The sequence below is a fragment of the Hippopotamus amphibius genome, chromosome 6, assembly GCF_030028045.1.
Source record: "Hippopotamus amphibius kiboko isolate mHipAmp2 chromosome 6, mHipAmp2.hap2, whole genome shotgun sequence".
Classification (NCBI taxonomy): domain Eukaryota; kingdom Metazoa; phylum Chordata; class Mammalia; order Artiodactyla; family Hippopotamidae; genus Hippopotamus; species Hippopotamus amphibius.
The window spans coordinates 15,810,852-15,838,194 of NC_080191.1; the positions used below are offsets into that span (position 1 = coordinate 15,810,852).

Sequence of the window (27,343 nt, forward strand, 5' to 3'; positions counted from 1 at the left end):
AATATTTGTTAACTCTGTAAGGGAAGAGACCATGTGCTTGGCCTCAGTAATATTTATACGTGGAACCTCCAGTGTTGTTCTTGCTCTTTATTGTCGTTCAGTGTACCCCTAACATCCGTTTCGGTAATTTTTGTAGACCTGAAACTATATCGTTATTAACTTCTTTACCCTATCCTTCTACCTGTTCTCACATGCTCACAGATTAATAGACTGTACTGCTGTCTCTGCCTTTAAGATTGGGCTATAGAAAGAGCAAGCAGGAATATTGCAGGGCATGTGGGAGTACAGACATACTCAACTTTTGGTTTTGAATTTTTAATTTCCTGCCTTCCTTACTTTTTCCACTTTTATAGTTTTTAATAGCTTTTTAATGATTCCCATTGTATATTTCTTTTGGTAAGGAAGTTTCCCAATAATTAACACAATTAAATATAACCTTAAATTTTCCCTATTATTTTTAAATATGTTTTTAGTGTTGTTTACCTTTTTGTTTTTAAGTGTGAGAAGGAAAATTAATCTCATTTGCAAATTCTCTGCCATGATATTCTGATCATATCATTTCCTTGCTCATAAACTTTCATTGGTTCTTTATTGCTTATTGAATTAAGTCCAACTACCTAGCTTGTTAAGAATCTTGTATAAATTAAGTATAATGGGAGTTGTGATCTGTTTTGTGGTTCACTAGGGATTGTCAGGTCTAGCAGCAGTTATGATTTTACTGAGGTTTGATATAAAATTTCCTTTTACAAGAGCAAATTACGTAATTCTAAGATTTATTGTTAGGAGAAATAGTCTGTGTAGGCAACAGATACCTCTTTGGTATTCAACTGAAAAGCAACTTCGAACAATTTAGTAAGTTTGTCATCAATGAAAACGGTCTACTTTTCCAACCTTGTTTTTCATTATTCTATATCTACCACTAATTTCAAACTTCTCCCCCTCAATGTACTCTTTATCAAGAATTGCTATTTTACAATATTCATTTTGCTTTTCGGTGGTTCCATTGGAGCAGTTGCACTTTTTCTTATAGTCTTTCCTCAACTCAGATTATCCCTTCTGCATTCTTTCCTGATATTATAGATGCAGTATTCTTTTGAATCTCAGTGAAAATATTGATCAGAAAATTTAGAAAAGATTTTTTCTTTCCTATCAGTAACTCTGTATCAAAGCATGGCATTTGCTCTGAGTTGTGAAACCATTCCCCTTTTTAAAAAATTTATTCATCCTTATACTGGGCTGAGTTTATCTGTGCATCTTTGGAAGTTGAGATGGGTTATTTCAGGTTTTGTTTTTGTTTCTATTTTGGCTGGGGATGGAGGAAGATTTTGTCAGATCTGATAGGCTCAGGCAACAGCAAAGGGAACCCTGAATTTCTGTTGTATTATTCTGCCAGCTCAGAGCTCATCTAGCAACCTTAGTTGGGAGGGTGTGTGTGGTATACATGTATGCATGTGCTTATGTCACATTCACTTCCTGTCACACTGTCCCAATTTACTCTTCTCTCAAGGGGATTCTTCCTATGGTATATATTTTATTGATTATTCACTAAAAATGTGTATATACTTAAGGGTGGAGGGTGAGAAAAAAAAGGGGAGGAGAAATGGGTTAGAATTTGCACATGCTCAGGTTACAGTTTTATCTGGATATCTGTGTATATGTTTCGTTTAATGTTGCTACCTTTCTCTGTAAAATATGAGGATGTCTTTATTGCATCTCTAGTTCTAAAGGGTATTTTTGCTGGATATAAATTTGTAGGTTATAAGTTTTTTTCTTTCACAACTTGAAAAATGTGATACTTTTTCTGACCTCCAAGGTCGCCAAAGAAATATACACTGCCATTCAAATTATTGTCTTTGGTTCAAGTCTGTAGATTTATGTGTTTTGTCAGGTTTGGGAAATTTTTATCCTTTATTTCTTCAGCCCTTTACTCTTTCTCCTTTCCTTCTTGGACTGCACTGATGGGAATGTTAGTTCTTTTGTTATTGTCCCACAGGACCCTGAGATCTGGTTTTGTTTTTGTTTTTTTTCTTTTCTTCAACATGTTTTCTCTCTTGTTCAGATTGGATAATTGTGATCCATCTTTGGGTCCACTGATCCTTTCATCTGTTGTCTGCATTCTGGCTATTGAGCCCTACTTGTGAGTTTTTAATTTACGTTGCATTTTTCAGTTATAAACTTATCTTTTTTTTTTTGGTTTTGCTTTATATCTTACGTTTCTTTGCTGAGACGTTTCATTTGTTTTGAGTGTGTTTGAAACTTCTTTAAAGGATTTTTATGATAGTTGCTTTAAAAGTCTTCTCAGATAATTGCAACATCTTTGTCATATCAGTGTTGACAATGTCTTTTCTCATTTGAGTTGAGATTTTCCTGGTTTCTATGTTATCTTTCGTCGTATCCTACACATTTTGGGTATGGTGTTGAGAGACTCTGGTTCCTGTTTAAATCTTGTTATTTGTTGCTCTCTGGCTGGGATAGTTGTCCAGGACTTTTCCCACACATGTCCCCAAACCCTCAGTGCCAGTCTCAGTACGCAATGGGGTTGGGGAGGAACAATTTTTTTTTTTCATGCTTTTTGGCTGGTGTTGTCAAAAAGTTTCTGTTCATCAGGGCTGCCCTCCATCAGTACTTTGTTTAGAGAAACTTCTTGTATCTTGGGTGTTTGTGTTTTGTTTTGTTTTGTTTTGGGGGTGGGTTCTGCACCCTTTTGCTTTCCTATTTTTGAGCTTCTTCAGCACCTGGTTGGGTTATATAAGAGTCAAAGAAAAGAAGAAAGAAAGTAACTCACTGCCAGGTTATTCCTTGAATCCCGAGGTCCCTATGCAGTCTCACTTCTGTTTTCCAATTTTTAGAGTCTTCTGAGGGCTGTTTCATGTATTTTGTCTAGGTTTTTTAGACGTAATAAATAAGGGTAAGATGAAATGTGTCTACTCTGTCTTGCCCAGCCATACAGACTTAAAATTACAGTACAGTCAGATTTATCAACATCCTCTATGGTTTGTGCCTTTTTCTGTTTGTTATATCTTCTTGGAAATACTACAGGCATGCTTTGGAGATATTTCTGGTTTGGTTCCAGATGACCACAATAAAGCGAGTATTGCAATAAAGTGAGTCACACAAATTTTTGTTTTCCCAACTCATATAAAAGTTATATGTATACCATAATGTTGTATATTAGATGTGTAGTAGCACTGTCTTAAAAATAATGTAATACATTAATTTAAAAATACTGTATTGCTAAAAAATGCTAACCATCATCTGATACTGCAGGGTTGCCACAAACCTTCAATTTGTGAAAAACACACTACCTGTAAAGCACAGCAAAGTGAAGTGCAATAAAACAAGGACTGCCTGTACTTTAATCCAAGTTTGTGAGATCCTTCTCCTATATTTTTCTTCTAATAGATTTAAAGTTTTGTTTTTCACATTTAAGTCTTTAGCATCTCTGAATTTTAGTTGTTATTTTGGTGAGGGCAGGGTTCTAATTTTATTTTTTTTCCCTAAGGAAAGCCAACTATTTCATTGTCATTTTCTCTCTATACTTTCCTGGTAAATTTGAAATGCCATCTTTATAATATTCTAAATTCTACTGTTGTGGCTGTTACGGAGCTTTCTGTTGTTACATCGTTGTCTATGTCTGGCCTGGCCTCAGTACTGTGCTGTTTTAATTACTGTTATTTTAGAATAAGTCTTGAGTGTAAAGCAAATTCCACCTCCTTATTTTATTCTCATTTTTCAGAATAACCTTAGCTATGCTTCAGTCTTTACTTGAGCATTTCCATTTTGAAATCAGACTCTAATTTCATTACATCAAAGGATCTGTTGGGATTTTATAAGGATTGCATTGAGTTTATGGAATACTTTGGGGGAGAAGTGACACTTTTATCATGTCATCTCTCCATCCATAACCATTGTATATTTTCCACTTTTTAGGTCCTTTTTGCCCTTCAAAAATGTTTTATAATTTTTGTCATGGGTCTTATACATCTTTTTTAAGATTTTTTGTTTCTGAGGATCTTATATTATTTGTTGCTGTAAATTTCTGTTATGTAATAGTTATCATTGGAGTTTAAGAACACTTGATTTTTGTATATTTATATTTTGTCCCACAGTCCTGCTACATGCTCTTATTTAGCTTATCTATAAAGCTTATCTATAAATATCTTTGATTGTCTATATAGACAGTGATATAATCTACAAAAATTACAGCAGTTTGGTCTCAGTAACTTTGAAAGTAGTCCAGCCTTAGACTCTGATGTCTTTGGCTTTTCTGTTTTAATGTACATATGTTTGTGTTATTTTAAATATTTCCTCATATATGTTTTTGAACTGGAGAGGGGAGTTTACATCAGCTCATCCTGCTTTATTGAGTGAAAGTTACAAAATTCACTATTTTCATGCTAATGGACAACAAACAATTAAAACAATTACAAAATAATGAGTAAGATATAGGTGCAGGATTACAAAGAAAGTTGATTTTTTTTTTGTTTTGGAAGTCTGGAACTTCCAAGTATTTTACTAAGTTACTTTATTGAATTAAAAGTTGAAAACAGGGGCTTCCTAGGTGGCGCAGTGGTTGAGAACCTGCTTGCCAATGCAGGGGACACGGGTTCGATCCCTGCTCCAGGAAGATCCCACCAAAAAAAAAAGTTGAAAACAGAGAACCACATAGTTAGCTCTGAGAAGAAAAAATTTCATAAACAGATATATAAAAGCAGTATAAAGTTCAGAAGTTCAAAAGCATTCAGCCTGTATTTTTTACTTGTGAGGAAGAGTTTTAACTATATTTGGAAACATCATTTGTTATTTTAAGTTTGGCTAATTAAATATAAATGTCCACTCAAAGCAAGTTTTAAAGTACTAGTGCTTCTTCAATTAATAGCAGTTCCAGACTTTGTTTTAAGGGGAAAATCCTTGATAAATTACTTTCATGTCCTATTCTTTAAAAAAAAAATTCTTTAAATATGTGAATCTTAAACCTCCTAATGACATTTGTAACCCTAAAATAGTTTATTTTGTATTGTTTTCCAGGTAGTCAGATAACTGAAAAAAGTATAAACTTACTTTTAGTAACTTCACATCTAAGAAATTCATATGTATTCTATTTATAATAAAAATAGACTCTTCTGACTGAATTAACCAGATCATTTTATAAAATTATCACTTGACCTAGTACTTTTAGCTAGAAAATGTAAAATTTTTGCAAAAGAAACCTAGAATTGAGTTGTAACAAGGCCGATAAGTTTTAAGGGACACATTTGAGGTATATGAAAAACCATCCTTATAGCTATTTGCTGAATTGTGAACTTGTATCTCTAAAAGTGTCTTAATCCTACATGCTTCTAGAGGGCTAATTTGTTGTGCTTCATTAAAAGTATTAGTTTGTTAAAAGTGTATTCGTTTGTCTTAGCTGATTTTAAACGGGTCTGATTGGTCTGTGTAGAAGAGGAGAGAGAATAGCTCCCGGTGGATTGCTAGTGTGAGCGTGAGGTGTCAAGAAGATGTTCAGTACCTGGGGACAGACACTAATTGTGTAGAGGGCTACCCTGAAGTTTTGTATGTGCCAAAGGTAAATTTTGCTGCACACTTTTTCAGTGGTCAGTAGTTAATGCGAGGGTTTTATGTTAAAGCTAAAACTGGGAACTTATTTAACTTGGGGATTTTGTTCGTTCTTTGTTTTATTTATTATTCCTTAGGGAGCAAAAATGAAAATGACAGAAATAATTAAAAATTTTAACTTTTATTATACTCAATAATAGATTGTCCCGGTATATGTGTGGCTGTACAGTATTTTGGGGAGCTGCTGAGTGAATGACAGAGTTCTATGGTCAGACAGTCGGGTCGTCTGACCCCTGTTAGAGACTGATAATCCTATGAGTATAAGAAAAACTAAGATGCCCTGCAATGAATTTAACTTATGTAACTTTAACCTAGCATTTTCCAAACTTAATTGAACATAGATCATTTCTTTTATAGAAAAAATTATTACTAGAACTTGCTTTGAGAACTGCTACCCTGGAACATTTTCACTGATTTAGTGAAGTCATGTTCCAGGGAGAAGAGTTAGTCTTACGTTTGATAGTTTTAAGAAATCAGCTAACTGTTGTATGTTGCTGTGGTCTTTGATTTAATGTATTTGATTCTGACCAAACCTGAATATATTAAAAGTAGTTTGTTTTAAACCAAACTTTCTTTTCAACACTTAATGGCTTCTTAAAATATTTTATGGATAATTATGCTTTTAAAATTTTGTAGTGTTGATATATGTATTCAAGAAAATTCTGTTCCTTGCTAATAGTGGCTTGGAAATTTTTCTTTCTTAAAACAAATTGCTGAAATACATTAACTGTAGAAGGAGTGTGAATTTTCAGCACAGTTATTGAGTGAATATTTGGAATTTAATCATGGTCTAAAACTAATGAGGGATTCCCTGGCGGACCACTGGTGAAGACTTCACCTTCCAATGCAGAGAGTAGGGGTTTGATTCCTGGTCAGGGAGCTATAAGATCCCACGTTACCAAAACATGAAACGGGAGCAATATTGTAACAAATTCAATAAAGACCTTAAAAATGGTCCACATTAAAAAAAAATTAAATCTTAAAATGAATAAGTAAATAAAACTAATGATAAACTCTTCAGGTCCTCCCGAGAAGAATCAGAAATTGCAGTATCAAATAGTGTATAGATTAGTAGTTAATATCAAATACTTTGAAATTATACACATTGTGTACAGAGCGTTTTCGTGTTTGATATATGTTCCATTAGGCCTAAAGATTATGTTTTTCTCTACACTGTTGCTCTGTGCCAAAATAAGGCCTCAGAAAAAGTTGTCTTTTTTTAACACAGTGTCTTCTTCATTGATGTTAGATTTCTCTTGTAGAAATGTCAGGATGTTCTTAGAGTAATGAAATTTCCTCCTCTAGATAGAAGGCGTTTTTCTATTTGTCCATTTTTCCATTCCCTTTTATGACGTTTAACACAACCTCCTTCCATATCATATCTATTTAATTTTAATTCTGGTATTTTAGGACAGCTAATAGCCATTTTTATTGTGAGAAAATAGCTTCCTGCTGTTTGTACTTATTAGAGATCTTGGTCAAATTCTGTCAAATTTAAGATATTAATTAAAATTTTTACTTCTCCTTTCTCTAATTTTCAATTTCGACTTACAAGAAATTTAAATATCACCAGCTTTATTTTGTTTCTGTTACTTGGGACTTAGATATATATTAGCAAACAAATTGAATAAGATATACTCTTCAAAATGTTAGATTGGTAAAAATCTTTGATCAAAAATCTTAGATTAGGATGATTGAATCTTAGATCAGAATGATTGATTAGTAAAGCCCAGATCCAAGCTTTAGAGACTCTCCCACCTCTGTGTTCTGAAGTAGGCCCTTTCATTTCCTATGTATTTCCTATTACATAGTAGGAGAACAAGCAGAAAAATAGCTTGATAGGCATATTTTTAATTTTGTGCTTATTAGATCGTTTATTTTCATTTTTCTCATACTTAACATTTTCCCCACATTTGACAGTTTTGCATTTAAACTGGTATTCTGGATTGTGAAAGAAAAAAATTATGTAAAAAAATACTCTACTTAAGCATATTCTGAACCCTTACATATGGTACCTTGAGCTGTTTATTGCATAGGTCTTAAAATTTGGTCAAAATCTATGTGGTGGTCATTGTATAACTTTTGGTTGGCTCATGTAAATAGAATTTGGTCCATTTAACGTTCTGGACATAATTCTGACAGGTTGGAGGGTAAATGGGTGTAATATACCAAAATAACATTTTCCTAGCATACAGTTTTGCACCTGAATACAATAGGACAAAATAACTTCTTGTAAGAATAGTGAGTTTGGTTTTAAATATGTAGAGCATGAAAAGACATCTGGAGTTATAAACAAAACTGAGTTGGAAGGGCAAACTAGTCCAGAAAAACTCTGGTAACATTTCTGAAGTAAATTAGAAATATAACGTCACGTAACTTGGGTTTTCACACATAATTCCTAATAGATCTGATGAAACATGCTAAATGCTCCATACTTGGGGGTTATGATTTCCTGAATCTCATTAACTTTGCCCTTCCTCTTCCATAAAAGATTTAATCTCTTAAACAAACACAAAAGAGCAAGATAATATAAACTGAAGGTAGTTAAGAAAGGCAAAGGGTCAGGTTAAAAAGAGGGGCCCAGAACAATACTGATACACTTAATGCATATAACATTTATGGAGAGAGGCCTGACTTGGTTTATAAATCATAGTGACCATTTGCCCAGGAAAAGTATTCTTGAGGGTAAGAAGCAAAAATATTTCCAGAGGCTCTTAAAAAGAGAAGAGTAAGTGATCTGATGAAACAAATTCTCAACATCTCTCTAGCAGATGCAATGATAGGTTTTATGGAGCTTTTAAAAAAAATAGCTCTGGCATGTAGGAATCTATGGGTCTCTATTAAGTGGAAGGGTAATCTGTGTCTCCTTTTCATTTAGGAAATTACAAACATGCCATGCGTCCTCATGTTCAAGTGTTCAGTATCGATGACTTCCATGTATTTGCTGGGGTTCTCACTGCTTGCTTTGCATGGTAGTGCAGGACCGTGAAAATCATCATGCAAACTGAAACCATGCAACATGATCTTAATAATGAAAAAATGTTTTCAGAGGGGTTTTGGGCAGCAACCTGTAGTCAAACACATTCATGTTTTTACTGCAAAACTTTCCGCACCAAGTGTAAATTTACACATCAGTTCAGGTCAGGTTTTGCCAAGAAGGATTAAAAAAAATACTTTGTCTCTCAGAGCTGGTTGTGGATTTTTTTTGTTTTTTTGTTTTGTTTGTTTTTGTTTTTTGTTTGTTTTTTTAAATCTTAGAATTGGAGGTACAATTATGGACCTGCATTTGGTGTCTCTGGGAAAATGCATTCACATTAATAAATTTGGAGGCCAGTAATATAGCACTGCCTTTGGTTAGTTTGGGAAGCATTGGGGCCCCTTTTCTAGTTTGTGACCTTCATTTTATCCTGTATTTATCAGAAATTCAGAAGCCTGGATAAGGAACTCCTATAGGATAAGATTTAGGTATAAGGTAGGAAGTAACATAATTGTGTTGCATTCTAAGATTTGAAGTGAGCTTATGATAGGCATTTATTATTTTCTGTAATTGAATTAATGCCCAAATATAGAATAATAAAGTGGAACCATTTTACTATTAAAGATGATTATCAGTTTTTAAAATATTTCATATAATTGTAATTGAAAAAATCAGCTTTGCTTCATTTTATATAATTTAAATGAAAAACTGGGGTGTTAATATTTTTGTTGGTCATACAAATGAATCTCTCCATCTTGAGGCAAATTTTAATGTGTAAACCTGGATTTATATTGGAAGTGAGCATGAGGGAATGACCTAAGGGCACTGTTCTCAGATATGTTTGGGTCAAGACCAGTGAAAATCAGATGAAAGCAGTGGGCCCTCTCCCCTGGAATCTGGATTGCGGGAGCAAATACACACAAATATATACAGTTCTGCACAGTGAATTCTAATGGTTCACTCGTTTCAGGTGAGGCAACCCTGTGACCATTCTTTCATAAAGCAGAGAGTGCCATGACCTGGGAATTATAATCCTGGAGTACCTCTGATGAGCACAGCATTCACTGAAATCTGTACAGACTTGCATGGCTTTCAGTTTTAGTGGGACACTACAGATTTTAGCTGTGCTGTGCTGGTTGTTTTCCTGTATTGGGGATCAATATTTTGTATATGAGTGGTGGCATATATATATATATAGTTATATATATATATATATATATATATATATATATATATATAGTTAGGTACTAGAGTAATATTATTTTGTTAGTTATGACATAAAAGCAGCTGAAAAGTTTTGTAAACCTTATGCTATATAAAAGTTTGTGGTTCTTAAACATAGATTTGGTTAGTGAGCTTCTTATTTTATAAAAGTTAGATGTGGTACATATGTACAATGGAATATTACTCCATAAAAAAGAATGAAATAATACCATTTGCAGCAACATGGATGGACCTAGAGATTGTCATATTGAGTGAAGTAATGTCAGACAGAGAAGGACTAATATCGTATGATATTGCTTATATGTGGAATCCAAAAAAATGTTACAAATGAACTTATCTGTAAAGCAAAATTAGAATTACAGGTATAGAAAACAATCTTATGGTTACCACCAGGGGAGAAAGCAGGGGAGGGATAAGTTGGGAGGTTGGGATTGACATATTCACACTACTGTATATAAAATAGATAACTAATAAAGACCTACTGTATAGCACAGGGAACTCTACTCAGTACTCTGTAATGACCTATATGGGAAAAAAATCTAAAGAAGAGTGGATATATGTATATGTATAACTGAATCACTTTACTGTACAGCAGAATAACACAACATTGTAAACCAACTATACTCCAATAATTTTTTTTTTAATGTTAGAATGATTCTTGAAGACTCTAGGGCAAATACATTTCATGAGTCTTAATGATACAGCATGCATTTCTCAGATATTAGTATATAGCCAGTCATATATGATAGTTCTGGGGAAACTGTATTGTCTTGGCAGGCATAATTTACTCTTTGAACAATCAGTTCCTATAAAACTGAGCTGCTTTGGGTAGGGCAGGGACTTCATAATTAAAGCACATCTTCAAGTTTCTTCCCCCAAGGCATCCACAGAAACATAGGGCATTCAATATACTTATTAGTATCTGAGATATTTTTTGAAATTGTGAGTTTATTCTTATCACTTACCTCTGGAATTAAAAAAAAAATCTCTGCTTAAAGGATCTGATGAATGAAAACATCCAACGTTAATCTGAATTCTTGCACTTTCTTGAACAATACCAAATACTTAACGCTTTCTTCAGAAAGTTTTAGTTTGATTATGGTATGATGTCAAAATACAGCCTTATGAGATCCTGAGAGCTTGATAGTGCTGGGCAATTTTTTTAGTTTCAAGTAGTTCTTGATTTGAAAGCAAGTTTTCTGTTGTTGGGGGAGCGTCAAGGAAATTGTCAAAAAGGCTCCTCTGGCAAACACTGCAACAGAACTACAAAGTTGCTATAAACCTAAAATGCAAGTCCTGAGCTGGCTAATTTTAGGATTTGTGTAGAGCTGTGCTTTCTGTTGTTTCTATGACTGATCTAAATAGCTTCCCTTGAATTTATACTTTGTAAACAAAATTATTTTTATATATCAAAACTGGAAGTATGTGAAATCTTATTTTTGCAAAGCTTCGTGCCACTACAGCCATAAATAATTTTCCTAAAGGAAACTAATGGTACTTGGATTCATCATTGATTTGAACCTTTATTAAATTCATTACATAGAAATATTTACTGCTTATTGTTCTTGCATAATCAAAGTCACCACAAAGTTAGAGAACATACCTATGCATGTTATGATAAATAAATATTATGTTAGATCACTTATTTTAAACTATTTTGTATTGTAAAGGTGAGTTTCTGTGTATTTTGTTGCATAATTTTACATTTCTAAGTGGAGCTTTGTGCCATTTTTTAAAATCAGTGTGATTTAAAAGTTAATTTTATTTTAAGACTTTCTATATTCCACATTTTTTTTATTCCAAAGGATAACATGCTCATTGTAGATACAGAAAGTTTTAAAGATACAGAGAATTACAATCCTCTTAATATATTTTTTTCTAGGCAAGAATGTAGAACTTTAAAAAATGAAAGTTTATTGTTTATTATTTTGTTAAATTTTTCCAGTAATTATTTTCACATATTATTAAGGATTAGTTCGTATTGCATGACATTTGATGGCTGCAGAGTACTCCCTTTATTGGATATAAGATGTTAACTGTGCACTTCTTATGACTTTTACTTAAAAATAACATTTATTTACTTGCTTACTCACTCATAGCAGATTGAACATTGAGGGAAAAGAGCCAAAGAGGATAATGTCTCAGAAGCTAAGTTGATATAGTGAAGAACAAAATTATCTCTTCTAGTTTTTGAGTTGATTCTTCATGAACTCTAGGTTAAGGGGTTTCCTTTCCTTTCACGTTTATCAATCACATTACCACAAATGTCTTCTTGTTCACTTTTAACCATAAACATAGACTTAAATTTCCTTAAGTCCAGGGATTCATTGAGTCTAGTTCCCTTGAAAGCATTCTTTGTCTTTTCTATTGATGGTTGATAGTTACATATATGATGCACTCCCCTAGGCTTACTCATAGGATGGGTTATGGGTTATCTAGTTCTTGGTGTTCCAGTTATAATTCTTTTTTTTCTCTATTATTGAAAGTACATCTGAATGCAAGCTAATTTTGGAACTTCTATATTTAAAAAATAAAAATTATTTTCTTTGGTACTTTAGTAGGGTACCTAAGTCTCATTGCTGTCTAATTTATATATTGTACATATTTCTTTTATTTTAAAGAAATATTTGGCACCTTATCTATAGGGTGTAAGGCATAGTGCTTTGTGTTGGGGAGTCAATCCTGTTTAAGGCAGGGCCAAGCCTCAAAAGCTAATAGTCTAAAAGAATAATACCTGGTCTTTCCTATTTGCCTTAAAAACATTTTCATTGTATAGTGCTTTGTTCTCTCAAGTTATAGAAGACTAAAATATTTTAAGTGTCTTACTGTTGATATTTAATATAGCATATAAAAGGTGTTTTGAAGTTAGAGCTTTGCACACAGTTGGCCTTCAACAAATGTTAGTTTCTTTCTGCGTCTTCATTGGGTTCTTTATTCTTCTCCTAACCCATTGTACCTCATGAGAAATAACCCCAGAGTATACCCTTGATTTTTGCTACATTGACGCTTTGAACTATGCTGGCTTTTACAATCCAGGAGAAAAGAAAAATTGATGGCCTCCCCCCCAGTTTTAGAAGCCACAGTGTAGTTAAGTGTAAGTGGTACTTATCTGGCAGTAAGTAGAGTATGCTTTTGACTTATTCCTTTGGCAGAATAGTAATCTATGGAATTGATTCTAGGAGAAAACCTTTTGAAGGCTTGGTTTAAAAGAAGTCTTTTATGTTAAATTTGAGCTTTTTTTTAAATAAGAGAATTAAAGCTATTCATTCGTTCCAAAATTTGAAACTTTTCTTACTAGAAAGGAAAATAATAATTATATTCTAAGAAAAGCACTAGGTACTACTGCATGTTATATTTAATGCAAGCATGCTAGTTGATCTTTAAACATTTTATTTCAGCTTTATTGAAGTATAACTAATGTGCAAAAAACATACATATTTAAACAATTTAGTGAGTTTTGACATATGTGCATACCCATGAAACCATCACCACAATCAAGATAATGAACATACTCAACACCCCTAAAGTTTCCTCACATCCCTTTGTAATCCATCTCTCACCATCTGCCACTCTCATCCTCAGGCAACCACTGAAATGCTTTCTGTCATTAAAATGAAAATTTGTTTACAATAAAAAAATTTATGTAATAATACAGTGTATGCTTTTTGGAAATCTTGCCTTTTTTTTACTCGGTTATTTTGATATTGATCCATGTTGTTGCATGGTTTATTCCTTTGTAAGTAATAAACCTTTACTTAGCAAAGTAATTAATACTGTGTTACATGGATATAGAATTGTTTTTTTGTTGTTGTTTTAAATTTATTTCTCTCTTTTTGTTTATTCATTGGCTGCATTGGGTCTTTATTGTTGTGTGCGGGGCCTACTCTTCGTTATGGTGCGTGGACTTCTGATTGCAGTGGCTTCTCTTGTTGTAAAGTATGGCTGCAGGCATGCAGCCTTCAGTAGTTGCAGCACGTGGGCTCGGTAGTTGTGGATTGCAGGCTCTAGAGCACAGGCTCAGTAGTTGTCACACATGGGCTTAGTTGTTACGTGGCATGTGGGATCTTCCTGGCCCAGGGATCAAACCCATGTCCCCTGCATTGGCAGGCCAATTCTTAACCACTGCACCACCAGGGAAGTCCCCATGAATTGTTTATCCATTCAATATTGACAGCTATGTGCCTTGGTTCCAGTTTTTGGCTATTATAAGTAACACTGCTGTGAACATTCTTGTATGATCATTTTTGTGGACATAGGGCTTTCATTTCTGGATGAGTACCTAGGAGTAGCGTTGCTGGGGACATGGTAGTTGCATATTAAACTTTTTAAGAAACTACCAAACTGTTTCCAAAGTGGCTGAAATTATTTACATTCCCACCAACCATGTATGAAAATTCTAGTTGTTTCACACCCTCTATAATACTTCAGCTATTTAATTTTAGCTATTCTAGTGGGTGTGTAGTAGCATCTCGTGATTTTAATTTGCATTTCCCTAATGACTAATGATGGTTGAGCATCTTTTCATTTGTCTTTTTGGCATCTATATGTCTTCTTTGGTGATGTATCTTTTCAAGTTGTTTGCCCTGTTTAAAGTATTTTAATTGGGTGGTTTGTCTTACTATCGAGTCATAAGACTTTTGTATGATTCTAAATACAAGTCCTGTGTTGGATATGTGTTTGGCAAATATTTTCTTCCCATTAGTAGGCTTGCCTTTTCATGTTTGTAATAGTGTCTTTTGAAAAGTAATCACTTTAAATTTTAATAGTCCTAATTTATTGACTTTCTCTTTCATAGTGCATACTTTTTGTGTTCTGTTTTTAAAATACTTACCAAACCCAAGATAAGAAAGATTTTTTCCTTATGTTTTCTTTCTAGAAATTTTATAGTTTTAGCTCCTAATTTTAGGCTGTGATCTATTTTGAGTTAATTTTTGTGTAAGAAGTACGGATTGAGGTGTTTTTGTTTTTTGTTTTGTTTTGTTTTTGCAGATGAATATCTGTTGTTCTGACGTCATTTGTTGAAAAAGTTGTCTTTTCTCCATTGAATTACCTTGGCACCATTACTGAAAACTGATTGACCATATATGTGACTATTTCTGAATTCTATTATGTTTCATTGATTTGTATGTTTATCTTTATGTCAGTACCACACTGTCTTGATTACTATAACTATATAATATGTCTTGAAATCAGGTAGAATAAGTTCTCCAAGTTTTTTCTTCTTCAGAGTTGTTTTGTTTATTCCAGGTCTTTTCTTTTCCATATAAATTCTATATATTTTGGTTGATTTTTTTATAACTTTTTTCCATCTATTACTATGCAATTTTACGTAGTAACCATAGAGAGAAAACATGTTATAAAAGTGTGAATTGGAGGATTGTAGCTGTTTATTTTTAATTATTTTGCAAAAATTGAACCTTCTGAAAACATTGCTTTAATGGCAGTGGAAGCCAAAGTGACTAAAAGAAATTAGAAATATTTTGAAAAATAGGAAGAGATTATCCACAACACTCTAGGATTATAGATCTTTTTAGAGTAGTTAATTATTTTTAATACTTTTAGTTTTTAATTGTTTCTCTTCCCTTTTCAAAGCATATTCTTTCATTGCAGAAAAATTTAAAAATAAGCAAACAAAAACATGTCCAGTTGTAAGTTATTTTAAGTGTATACTTCCTGTTTCTTTTTTTTGTGTCAAAATATATTCATGTATTTAATGAATGGTAGTATGGCATAGTGGTTTGTGGAGATTAATTGATTTTATACATGTGAAGTGTTTAGAACAGTGCTTGGCAATAATAAATTCTTAATAAGCAATAGCTATCTTTTAAGAAAACCATACAAACAAGCTGCTTTGTATTCTGCCTTTTTTATTACAAACCTGCCATGTATTCCTCATTAATTAAATTGGGAATATAGAGCAGTGCTGTTCAGAGCAGTAGCCACTAGCCACACGTGACTATTTAAATTAAAATTTAATAAAATTCAAAGTTCTCTCTCTCATTTGTACTAAGCTCATTTTAGCCACTTGGTAGTCACCAGTGGTTACCAAGTTAGATAATGCAGATAGAACGTTGCTGCCGTCACAGAGGATTCTACTGGACAGTGCGGTATAGTGCTTAAAGGAGGCGCTGTGGTAACAGAGCAGAAGCTGAGGCAGAATACATGCATGCACATGCATTGCCTTTTGTTATGGGGCATACAGTGTTCTGATGTACAAAAGGGTCCTGGGACAGTTGAGAAAGAAGCCAAGTGTCGCTCAGCCACTCCCCTTTTGTAGAATTTAGACTGACAGTCTCTGGGCCTCAGTTTAAGGGAATGTTTACAAACATCAGCCTTTTCTGGTACTGAACCAGTTTTGATTCAATTCGCAGTTGTACGGTTGAGAAATCCCTGCTTCTAGCTTCCTAGGGCCCTGCAGAGCCTTCTCCTCACAGTAGTACACAACATTGTATGGGTATTTTATGTTTTTTTTTTTTAACTCTTGCTTGGATATTTGTTTACAGTGTTTTCAAACGTTTTCTATTAGAGAAATCAAAAAGTGTACATGATTGGCTAGAAATGTGTTCTACTAAAAAACAAAGCATATATAATAGAAAATAAAAGCCCATTAAGTTTTGAAAAATTGGTGTAAATGCTTAATAAAAACATTGACATTTGCAGAACCCTGTAGAGCACCAACATTGTAACACATTCGAATTAGTGAGTGGAAATAGCTTTTTCATCAGTTTGTCATTTCAAAATTTGTCATTACAGAATTGTTTTTGGTGTTATCCTTTTCTATCATTATCTATAGTCATATTAGAAACCAGCTTAATTTCCAGTCCGTGTCTTTTTATATTACATATCTAGGCATTGAATTGCCATATTTCTATGCCGATTATATTTTGCTCTGGAAAATACAGCACAGTTTTACAGCTTACTTATAATAATCATAATAATCACCATCCTCCCCTACTTCCCTCTCCCACACAGTGCTATATTTTCTGTGAGGAGCTAAAAAGAAGATAACATAAATTTAAACTGCTTGATAAAATATGGAATAAAAAACTAAGAGGAAGTGGAAATGAGGCACAATGAAACTTTTATCAGCACAAAAGAATTTGTTTCAATGCCTGGATTTTGTACAGATCTGAACTTCTGTCGTGTATAACTAGGGACATTCAGGATAAAATCATTGATCTGGCTCATTAAAACACTATGAACCTGTTTAATAAAACAGTGAAGAAAGCTAATCATCTAAAATCACTATTTACTAAGCTACTTAAGCAAAATTTTAAACCAGTTGAAAAACCTAGAGTCTTCATGGTGAAATCTAAATATTCTAGGTATTGATTTAGTTTAGAAATTAGTGTGGTATTAGTATTTGTTACAATTGCTCCTGATTTCCCTAGTTGTCTTCTTTGTTTGGTTTTGGTATTTGTTTTCTTAATATTATTTCAGAAGCAGAATAAAAGACAACAATATTCTTTTGCATTTTGAAGGTGATTCTTGACTGTTTAAGCTTAATTTTTTAAGTGACTGCACAGCATAATTAGTGTGTTTTTGATGGCAGTAATGATTTTTCAGTCCTTCATAAATCTAAACATTTTTCTTTTTCTAGTTTTTTTCATTTGTATTTGCAGTTTTATCTAATTAAGCAACTAATAACCAAAATGAATTTTTAAACCTCCTTTCATTGAGATATATCAAAAAATGGGAATAGAACCTGAAATGTGAAAGCTTTGGTCTCTAAGAGAACAGTCAGTTTTAAAAAGCTTAACCATGTGTTTATACACAATGGAATTAGAAGGCTACCACTTTCAAAATCCCTTGATGAAATATAAATATTATTTGCCAGGATAACTATTTCCTGCATTAAAGGCATGCCATTAAGAAGTAATGAGAGTTCTATTTTGAAGAACGTCTCATTACTTTCATTAGTAAGTAAGTTATAAATTACTTGGAAGCGTCATGGAGTTCTTAGTGTTAGTTGTTGATTATTTTTACTTTTGCAAGTTTTAATAGCTCCTCATAAAATACATTAAAATGCTTTGAGTAAAAAAGCCCATTTCTACATGTAAACTACTGCTTTTAACTGTTTTGTTCTTCTTAATATACTTGGGTTGGAGGGGGTAGTGAGAGAGCTATAATTTTTAATGAATAAAAATCTGTCTAGCAAATGCAAATTGTGTATTATGTGAGATCCTTTTCTTAGAGAATAATTTAAATGCTCTCAGGAATCTAACTACCTTTGCAGTCACTGAAAACAATTTAGAATAACAACTTTGCCTGTTTCACGAGTATTCCTTTGCAAAAAAATAGTTTGTTTCCTAATATTAGAGGAATGAAGAGAGGAGTAAGGGTTATATTCTGTTAATTTTTTTTTCTTCTGTTGTATTTGTTTTACATCAATATTTAGTTACTTTTTTTATCATGTGATTATTTCATATTCTTATGGACATTAACCACATAAAAACAGCAAAGTAATTAGAAAATTTATTTTTAAATTAGTTCAGGACCCCTGTTTGCAAAGTATATCATGAAAAATCAGAATTTCTTCTATTGTAAAATTGTAATACATAACATCCTTAGAAGCAGTCTGGTTTCCCTATAAACAAGGATGTAAAAATAAAAGAAAATGTCAAGATAACTATGATGCTCATCCCAAGTATTCTAATTACTTATTACATTTCAGAAAAATCCTGCCATGATTAAGTGGTAAGATGGCAACTCACTAACCACAGATATTAGTATCATTTTGAAAATATTACTTCTCTTTCTCAGGAATATGATATGTATTAAATATTAAAGAGTAGATTATCTATGTGGTCTTTCATACTTGCAAATCCCTTAACATAAGTGTTTTTCCTTAGTTCTCAAGGGCTATCTAATTAAAGCTGCAAAATATTTGAAAATTTTGAAAGGTTAAGTATTATCAATAAATAATAGGCCTCAGCTTCTAGAATTTCTTTATATCTTGTTTTTGTTTGGTTTTGTTTTTCTTTTCTTTTAAGCTCTTAACTTATGGTACAGCTATTGGGGTTGACTGTGTAGAAAGGAGTTTGACACATAAGTCAAAGTGTTGGCAACTAATGAAGAAAAGATGAAAAAGCTAACCAACTTTCATTTTCTTCTACTATATTATCAAATCAAGCTAGAAAGTTTTTCTCAGAGGGTAACTTGTAGCTGTATTGAGTATTTCTTCATGTTTCATTTGTGATTATCTTGTCCTGAACAAGGACATTGGTAAAGAGAAGTAAAATATCTGGCATATGGGGAATTTTCTGCAGCATATGTTTTTGTATTATATTGTATATATTTTTAGAAAAAGCCATTGTCTGTATTTAGCTTAAATATAGCCTATATTTAAATATAAGGTAAATATCATCAATCCAGCACCAATTCCTGTTGATTATGATCTCCTAAATATTTCTTTACATTTATCCACGTCCTCTCCATCTTTACTAGGACATCTTCCTAGTCTGAGCCTCCAATCATCTTTCACCTTGATTACTTTTGTAGCATTCTAACTGGGGTACCAGCATCCAGTCTGCCCCCTCCAGTTCTTTCACCACAGATAATCAAAAAAGCAACCTGGTCAGTTTCACTCCTTCCCTCCCTACTCCCATAACTCTGTCCTATGAAAAAGAATAGCAATCAAAAAAAAAAAAAAAAAAAATCCACTCATAAGCGTTCCAGGCTACTGTAAAGAGTGATAAGATAAGAATACAACTTCTGGAAGTGGCCAAAAGGCTGAGTACTCTGCCCCTGCCTGTCTTATTTCCACTAGTCTCTAGTCTTCTCATCCTCTTTGCTCCAGCTACACACTCTGCATATCTTCCGTCTCTCCCATACATGTCTTCTCCCATATACGTGCTCTATGCCTGTAACGGCTTCTGCCTGTTACTCTTCTTTTTTTTCCTTCACCTGATTAATTCCCTTTCATCCACTAGATGTTAAGTCAGATGTCACTTTCTTAATAAAGGCTTTTCTGATTTCTCTGGTTAGGTCAGATTTTCCTGTTATAATTTGTTGTAACACTGCATAACTTATTCTCAGTAGCTTATTCCCAGTAAAATTTTGCATTTTATGGCTTTTTGCTTAATGCGTCTTGCCACTCAGCCCCTGCTACAATGTAAGGGCTACAATGTACCTTGTGAGATCAGGGGTTGTGTGCCTTTATCTCCCTCACCATTGAACAGAGCACAGCATCATGCCTGGCGCATCGCGATGAGGAGGAAGAGGAGGCTGCTGATGATCTTAGAAAACATAACTGGTCCCTGTTTTGTGTCAGGTGTTATTCTAAACGTTTTATTGTGCTAATCTGTTTCATTTTCATTATAACCCTGTGATATATACGTACTTTTTTTTTTTTTAATTTAGGGAGGAAACTATAAGATTTGTAGTAATATAGACACGGTATCTGATAAATGCATGAATGAAAGATACTGATACTTTTTATTAAGCATTCACACTGTGTTAGAGATAATGTATTGATAAATAAGGCATGGCTATAAGAATACTTAGATTTAGAAGTGTTGATAAATTTGCTTATAGAAATACAGGTTTCAGTCCATGGTAGGACTATCTTCTTTGCTTTGGAGGAAATTAAGGTTGAAGTCCTCAGCTATTGCCTGTGAGACATAAGGAAGTGAAAAGCTGACCTGTTCTGATGGGAAAGGCCTGGGGCAGGCTTGTGTGGGGCAGAGCTGGGGAGGCAGGAGAGGAACATTATAAAAACCTGTAAGTCCTGGTTGCAGAATGTTCAAGTTATATTCATTCCTCTTTGAAGGATAGTGTGAGATACAATTCTGCTCTTCCTGAAAAGATGATACAGACCACTTAGCTTCCTTGGCTTACTCCGTAAGGAGCCATCAGGATCCCACCTTTCCTCAACAACATTCATCCTAAGTGAATTAACATCTGGAGACCGGAAACCTGGAGTATTACCCCCCACCCCCAACCCCCCACCCCCACTGAGGCCACAGGGTGGGCAGTGGAGGTGCCAGTGCCTTCTTTGTCCAGGACTCACTAAATGGGTCTCTTTCTTGTATAAGCTTTTAGATTTTTCAGTTTGGTAAATTTACATGAACAGGTTAAGAAGGAGAGTGTTTCCCTGGCTAATTCACAAACTCCACTATGTGACAGTATCTTAAACATAACTTTAAACCTAAATATGTGGTAGATCATAAGTTGTATACATCCTGCTATTAAATGTAAAAATGTTTGTTCTGCTTTCTTATTAGGCAAGAATAGTTACCGCCAATATTGTGGAGTTAATAATTACTATCTGCAAAAATATATAATCCATCAACAGAGCTTGAGTATGTACCATGCAGCAGACCACTTGAAGACATTGCAGATACAATAGCTGTCAAGAGAGTCACTGCCCCTGCCTTGTCTGTGCCTGTAGTTTTTTGAGGGAGACAAATATTTAAGCAAGCAATATAGTGTAATAGATGCTGACATAGAAAATAGGAGCACAGAGATGCTGCAGAAGCCCGTGAAAAGGAAATAGTATTAGGGTATTTTGGTTTAAAAAAAGCCTCCCAAACATTTCAGCTCAGGAGCTGAGAATGTAGAGAAATATATGTATATGTGGTTTTGTTTTAGTTTAATAATAATGGGATCATATTTATGTACATATGTGTATGTGTTTGTATAAAATGCATAATATTTTGCCTTTTTATACTTAATGTCAGTGTGTATAGATCTATATTACTGCCTTCTAAAGAAATTCATGTCTGTCTGTCTGTCTGTATATCTTTATTCTCAGATAGAATTTTGGAAGTGAGATTGCTGGACCTAGGATTTTTGCATTTAAAATTTTGACAGATTTTGCTAACTTGCCATCCAAAATAGGTCCACTGGCTATACTTAATATCTCCATTAAAGGATGACTTTAGGCAAATTGATGATATAAACCCAAACATGGAATACAAGAATAGACTCACTACAAGAAAAAAATGCAGTTTCATAAAATAAGATGTTGAACATCACTAACAATCAAATAAATACTAATTAAAGCACAAAGCTGTTCCTCCATGATAAATTAGTAAAGGTAGTGCCATGCCCCACGCAGGCAAAGCTACCCTGTTAATTTCAGCTTTCAGCCGTTGCAGACAGTGTGGTAAAATCGTTTTGGTGACTGATTTGCTTAATAGAAATCTATATAGTATAGTGAAAAACAGTTTACTTAACTGAATAGAGAGTGGATATGGGAGTCCTGGGGTCCTGGGGTCCTGGAAATTTGACAGATTTAGCCAATTCTTCTTAACTCAAGTTGCAGTCAGAATTACTTAGGGAGTGTTTTCCTACTGCACACATCGGTGTGCTTTTTGCTAAGAGACATCCTAACAGATGAGAGGTGAAGGACCATTGTGGCTTTGATTTGCATTGCCTGATGATTAGTGATGATGAGCACCTGTTCAGGTACCAGGTGCGGGTTCACGGGAGCCTGCTGGTGGTGCTGTGGATGCTGCCTGAGGCTGTGGGAGCCGCCTTGCCTTGGGCTGTGGGACCTAGTAGGTGCTGGGGGTAAGCCCGGTACCTGGGTTTGCGAGAGCCTGCAGGGGGCACCTAGGACCTTGGGGGTTGGCCTGATGCTGGGACCAGCCAGCTCTGGAGGCCGAGGTGAAGGTGGGCACTCACTTTACTTTCTTTCTCCGATGGGGAAGCTATCTCTCTCTGTGCTGGGTTGCCTGGGCTTAGAGAAGGAGCGAGGAGGATAATGGGAATCTATCTTTCCTACCCTCCTCACTGTGTCTTTTCTTATTTCTGCGCCTTACACACATGCTGTAATCCCTCACCTGGAATCTGTAGCTCTTGCGAAGCCACCTTTATATGCAGGTAGTTCTTCAAATTGATGTTCCTAAGGGGAGGGGATGAACGCTAGAAATGCCTGCGCCGCCACTTTGCTGACCTAACTCCCAGTGTTTCTTTTTCAGTTAGGTGTTAAGAAAGCTGAGAGCTGGGCTTTATGCTTAATCACAGATATTATAGTGACTAAATCTTTGGGCATATTTGCTTTTCTCCTTTTTTATCACCTTCCTAAGCCTAGTTTTTATTGAATATGAGTTTCTGTTAAACCACTTCAACACCAATAACAAATAATTGTTGTTTGGTCTTTTTCCGTGCTGTAAATTTGTTGAATTGTAGGAAATGGAAGGAAAAGGAGGAAAAAAACGCAGAAAAATGTATAATTTCACTCGGTTCTGCGCTGTAGTCGTATTGGTGCTATTTGTGTAATGTATATATGTGCAGTTGTGGGCAGACTCAGTGACAGTTGCCCGAACAAGGTTAACTGCCCCCTCATAGGTGACCTTTGCATTTTATAACATTATGTGAGTAAGAATTTAGACCACATTTCACTTCTTTGCTGTGTTTTCACCTTGGAGTATATAAGCTTCTAAGCTTCTTTCCTTTATCTTTGTGTTCTTAACCATAGACAGATATCTGAAGACCTTGAGCTGAGTTAATCACAAACTTTTATTGAGAAGTTCTCCTTTGTAGTTTTTTTTTCTGCCATGCTCCATGGCTTGCGGGATCTTAGTTCCCATATCAGGGATTGAACCCGTGCCCCTTGTAGTGGAGGCTAGGAGTCCTAACCACTGGACTGCCAGGGAATTCCCTGAGAAGTTCTCCTTTGGATAACCATAAATTGTGATTAAATAGTACACATGTCCTACCTTAAAAAAAAAAAATAGAAAGGATCCAAATAATGAAAGCAGGTGAACAATAAAAACAACTAATTTTCTTAATTGCAGTCATTTTCAGCAGCTTGTGTCCTGCTATAATTTCTTCATAAGATCTTAGAATCCTCCCTTCACCTATCTCTTCTTTCTCATAGTAGACGCCAAACAAACTTCTGATTAATTGTTCTTGAATTAGTAAAATCTCCTAGTACTGAATGTCTAGAATTAGTTTGAAGAGATGAAATGGGTATTATTTTGATAATATCATTTTTGTGGAGAGCTGCAGAATACTATTTTTTTTAGCTCACCACATTTGAGGTTTTAGGTTTGATGTTACAATACGATATTTTAATGTAAGAAATTGACCCTCAAACTGAGCTCTTCACTTGTGGTAGGAAGGTGTGGTGACTATCAAATATTCAAAGTCATATGAGAGAGGATTTTTCCCCCACTTTCAAAGGGCACATATACCAGTTTGATTTGGAAAAAAAAAAAAACACCCACTACTTTATAACAAACCAAGGGAACCTGTTCTCTGTGAGACATATCCCAATTGTACACGATAGGATTTACAACAGAACAGGTTTCTACCACAAATTGGTCATATTCAAGAACTGTCTTTTATGAGTGAGCAGAATAGGAATCATTGTAAGTTGTATCAGACCCTTGTTCTATGAGACTTTAATGGAATGACATCCTGGGATGTTATGGACAAGCAGTTAGAATAATGAGAGCAAGTCTTTATGGCTTATACACACTGCAATATAAACAATTTTTGTATTTTTCTCTATTATGTATAATTAGTTAAGTTTTAAGGTAACCAAGCATTGTATCCTTTACACACTTATGTTGATGAGGCTAGAGTTCAATATATAATGTTCTGAGATTGTTGGAACGTGTTTTAAATCAACAAAAAGAACTACAAAGTTAATTCTACTCCAGTTATAAATACATGTAATCTAGAAAGTATTTTCTTAAATGTTCAATTTTGAATTATGTATTTATTATAGGAGTTTTTTCCTCCTTACCTCCAACACTCAATGCTCTGTTCCTTCAAAAGTGTTAGAGTTTCTTACTGAATTATACTTTCTTTATTTAGTAAATGTTTACCTTTGAACTTTTAACCAAAAGTAGTATCATACAGATTTTTTTCCCTAAAATCAAAATGCCAAGATACATTTCAAATTACATTCTTTATGCTTTAGCTGGACTGTATCTGTACTTTCAACAAGAACATGCGTAAGAATACTTTTGTACTTGAAGATTTTCCTTTTAACTTTTATATTTTCCTTTTATAATTGAAAGCGGTGGTCCTTGACATAAATATGTATAGCTCGATGCTGCAGAAGACATTGTGCTTTACGTGTGGGTGTGCACTCGTGCGTGTGAATTGGTGGGAGAGGAGGGAACATAAAAAAGGTAGAACAGGAAATAGTTGGAACTAACTGATTTGTTGTAGTGTCCCAAGGGGCAGGTAGAATCTGCAAGCTGTCAGGTTCCATTATGGGGGCTGTTGCCATCAATCAGAGCTGACATTTGTATAGCAGAGGTTAGTAAAACTGTAATTGTATGTGTGTTTATGGAATTTAAACCGTGTGACATTTTAGATTTTATCCTTAAATTAAAACATTAATATAATTTATAAGCTTGTCGATTGAGTAAGTATGTGATTATGTATTTTGAAAAGGAAGATAGACTTCCTAAATCCTGCAAACTGCTGTCTGGTCTACATCTATGGCATTAGCATGTGATTTGAAACAATTCTTGGCAGTGTTTTCAACACAGAAAATGTATTAAGCAAGCATTCTTGAATATTGTTCTTTCGCTTAGTAGATCCCTAACATTTTCAACTAAATATACAATATTTCATCAATTGTAGGACATTTAAAAATTTTATTTGGTAGTTTTTTTTTTAACTTCTTAGTGACACATAAAAATGATGGTGTGGCTTAAAATTAATAACTTGAGATTTGATGAGATACAGTAATATACTCTTGGATTTTAATGACTATATTTTGGTATTTTACCATTCTGGTTTTGTTTTTCTTTTTTTTTAAGCTCTTTATTGGAATATAATTGCTTTACACTCTTGTACCAGCTTTTGAGGTACACCAAAGTGAATCAGCTGTATTTTTACATATATCCCTATATCCCCTCCTTCCCGTGACTCCCTCCCGCTCTCCCTGTCCTGGCCCTCTAAGGCATCACCCATCATCCAGTTGATCTCCCTTTGTTATACAGCAACTTCCCACTAGCTATCGATTTTACATGTGGTGGTGTATATGTCTATGCTGCTCTCTCACTTCGTCCCAGCTTCCCCTTTGCCCCCCGCCCCCCTAACCCCGTGTCCTCCAGTCCATTCTCTGCATCTGCATCCTTATTCTTGCCCTGTCACTGGGTTCATTTTTTTTTTTTTTAGATTCCGTACATATGAGTTGCATACAGTATTTGTTTTTCTCTTGTATGACAGACTCTAGGTCTATCCACCTCATTACATACAGCTCCATTTGATTCCTTTTTATGGCTGAGTAATATTCCATTGTATATATGTGCCACATCTTCTTTATCCATTCATCTGTTGATGGGTATTTAGGTTGCTTTCATGTCCTGGCTATTGTAAATAGTGCTGCAGTGAACATTATGGTACATGTTTCTTTTTGGATTATGTTTTTCTGTGGGTATATGCCCAGGAGTGGGATTACTGGATCATATGGTAGTTCTAGTTTTAGTTTTTTAAGGACCCTCCAAACTGTTTACCATTCTGGTTTTTTAAAAAAGTCATTTATATAATGAGTTTAAACAATTTAAAAAATTTTTCTATAATCTAAATACCAAAAATTTTGAAATCAATTTTAAATATTATAAAGGTAAGAAAGTATACTTTCATTGTTTTAATTTCTTGTATCCCTTTAACATTTTAAATCTATTTTTAATTTATAGCCATCTGCCTCAAGTAATGATACTGCTCCAACAGTCAAATGTTTAAAAAAAAATGTTTAAAATTCAGTAGGATATCAATGTGACTTGTATAACTTCGCATAGATATAACAGTATTTGTTAAACATAAAACAGACTACTTTTAGACATCACAGACATTCTCTGTGTCTTAGGCTGGATATGTACTGCTGTTAGTAATATAATTTCAAGACCGTGTTTTCTGTATAATGAGTTAATTTATTGGAATTAGAAGGTTTTATAGACTGGCCTACGTATGAAAAATATGAGTATAGAAAGACAAGAATAGATTTTGTTTTTAAACAGACAGCAACAACAATAATAGTAAGGAAATATGGGCATTATGAATTCTAAATTAGGTGTCTAATTCCTCTTCTTGGTTCAAAGACTTTCCATAAATATGCTGAACTTTCTTATCTTTTTGCTTTTGGAGCTTTATAGAGGTCTCTGGTTGAGAAGATTGATAAATGGGAAGGAAATTGGCCTAAATTTAGAAGTTATCATCTGTATTTAAAAAAAAAAAAAGAAATCCAATCAGTAGGTTGGAGAACTTGGACTTACATGTAAAAATTTCATATTTGGTACCTTCCTCAAGATGCTTGCAAGTATGCATAGAGAGATCACACACGAGATGATGTGTGACCAATGCATATTAGGAGCACAAACAACAAATTTCACTTATTTTTATTTCAGAGACTGGAATATTCTTCCTTCTTTCTTTGTCAAACTCTTATTCACCTTTTACCTGTCCAATTCAGGTATCCTTTCTTGCCATTTAACTTTTGTTTTTAATTATAAGTTATATGTAATTATAATCGCATGTATGTGCACAGCTTACTGTTACTGAGTAAAATACACACTCAGAATAGTACAGAGATTGTAAGTGAACAGCCTGATA

At 34.0% G+C, this 27,343-nt stretch overlaps 1 protein-coding gene across 4 annotated transcripts in view; it reads left to right on the forward strand.

The window, feature by feature from the left end:
• The window catches only part of ASCC3 (activating signal cointegrator 1 complex subunit 3), a 330,464-nt gene that overhangs the window by 101,457 nt on the left and 201,664 nt on the right, over window positions 1–27,343 (forward strand). The gene's annotated exons all lie outside the window — the stretch shown is intronic.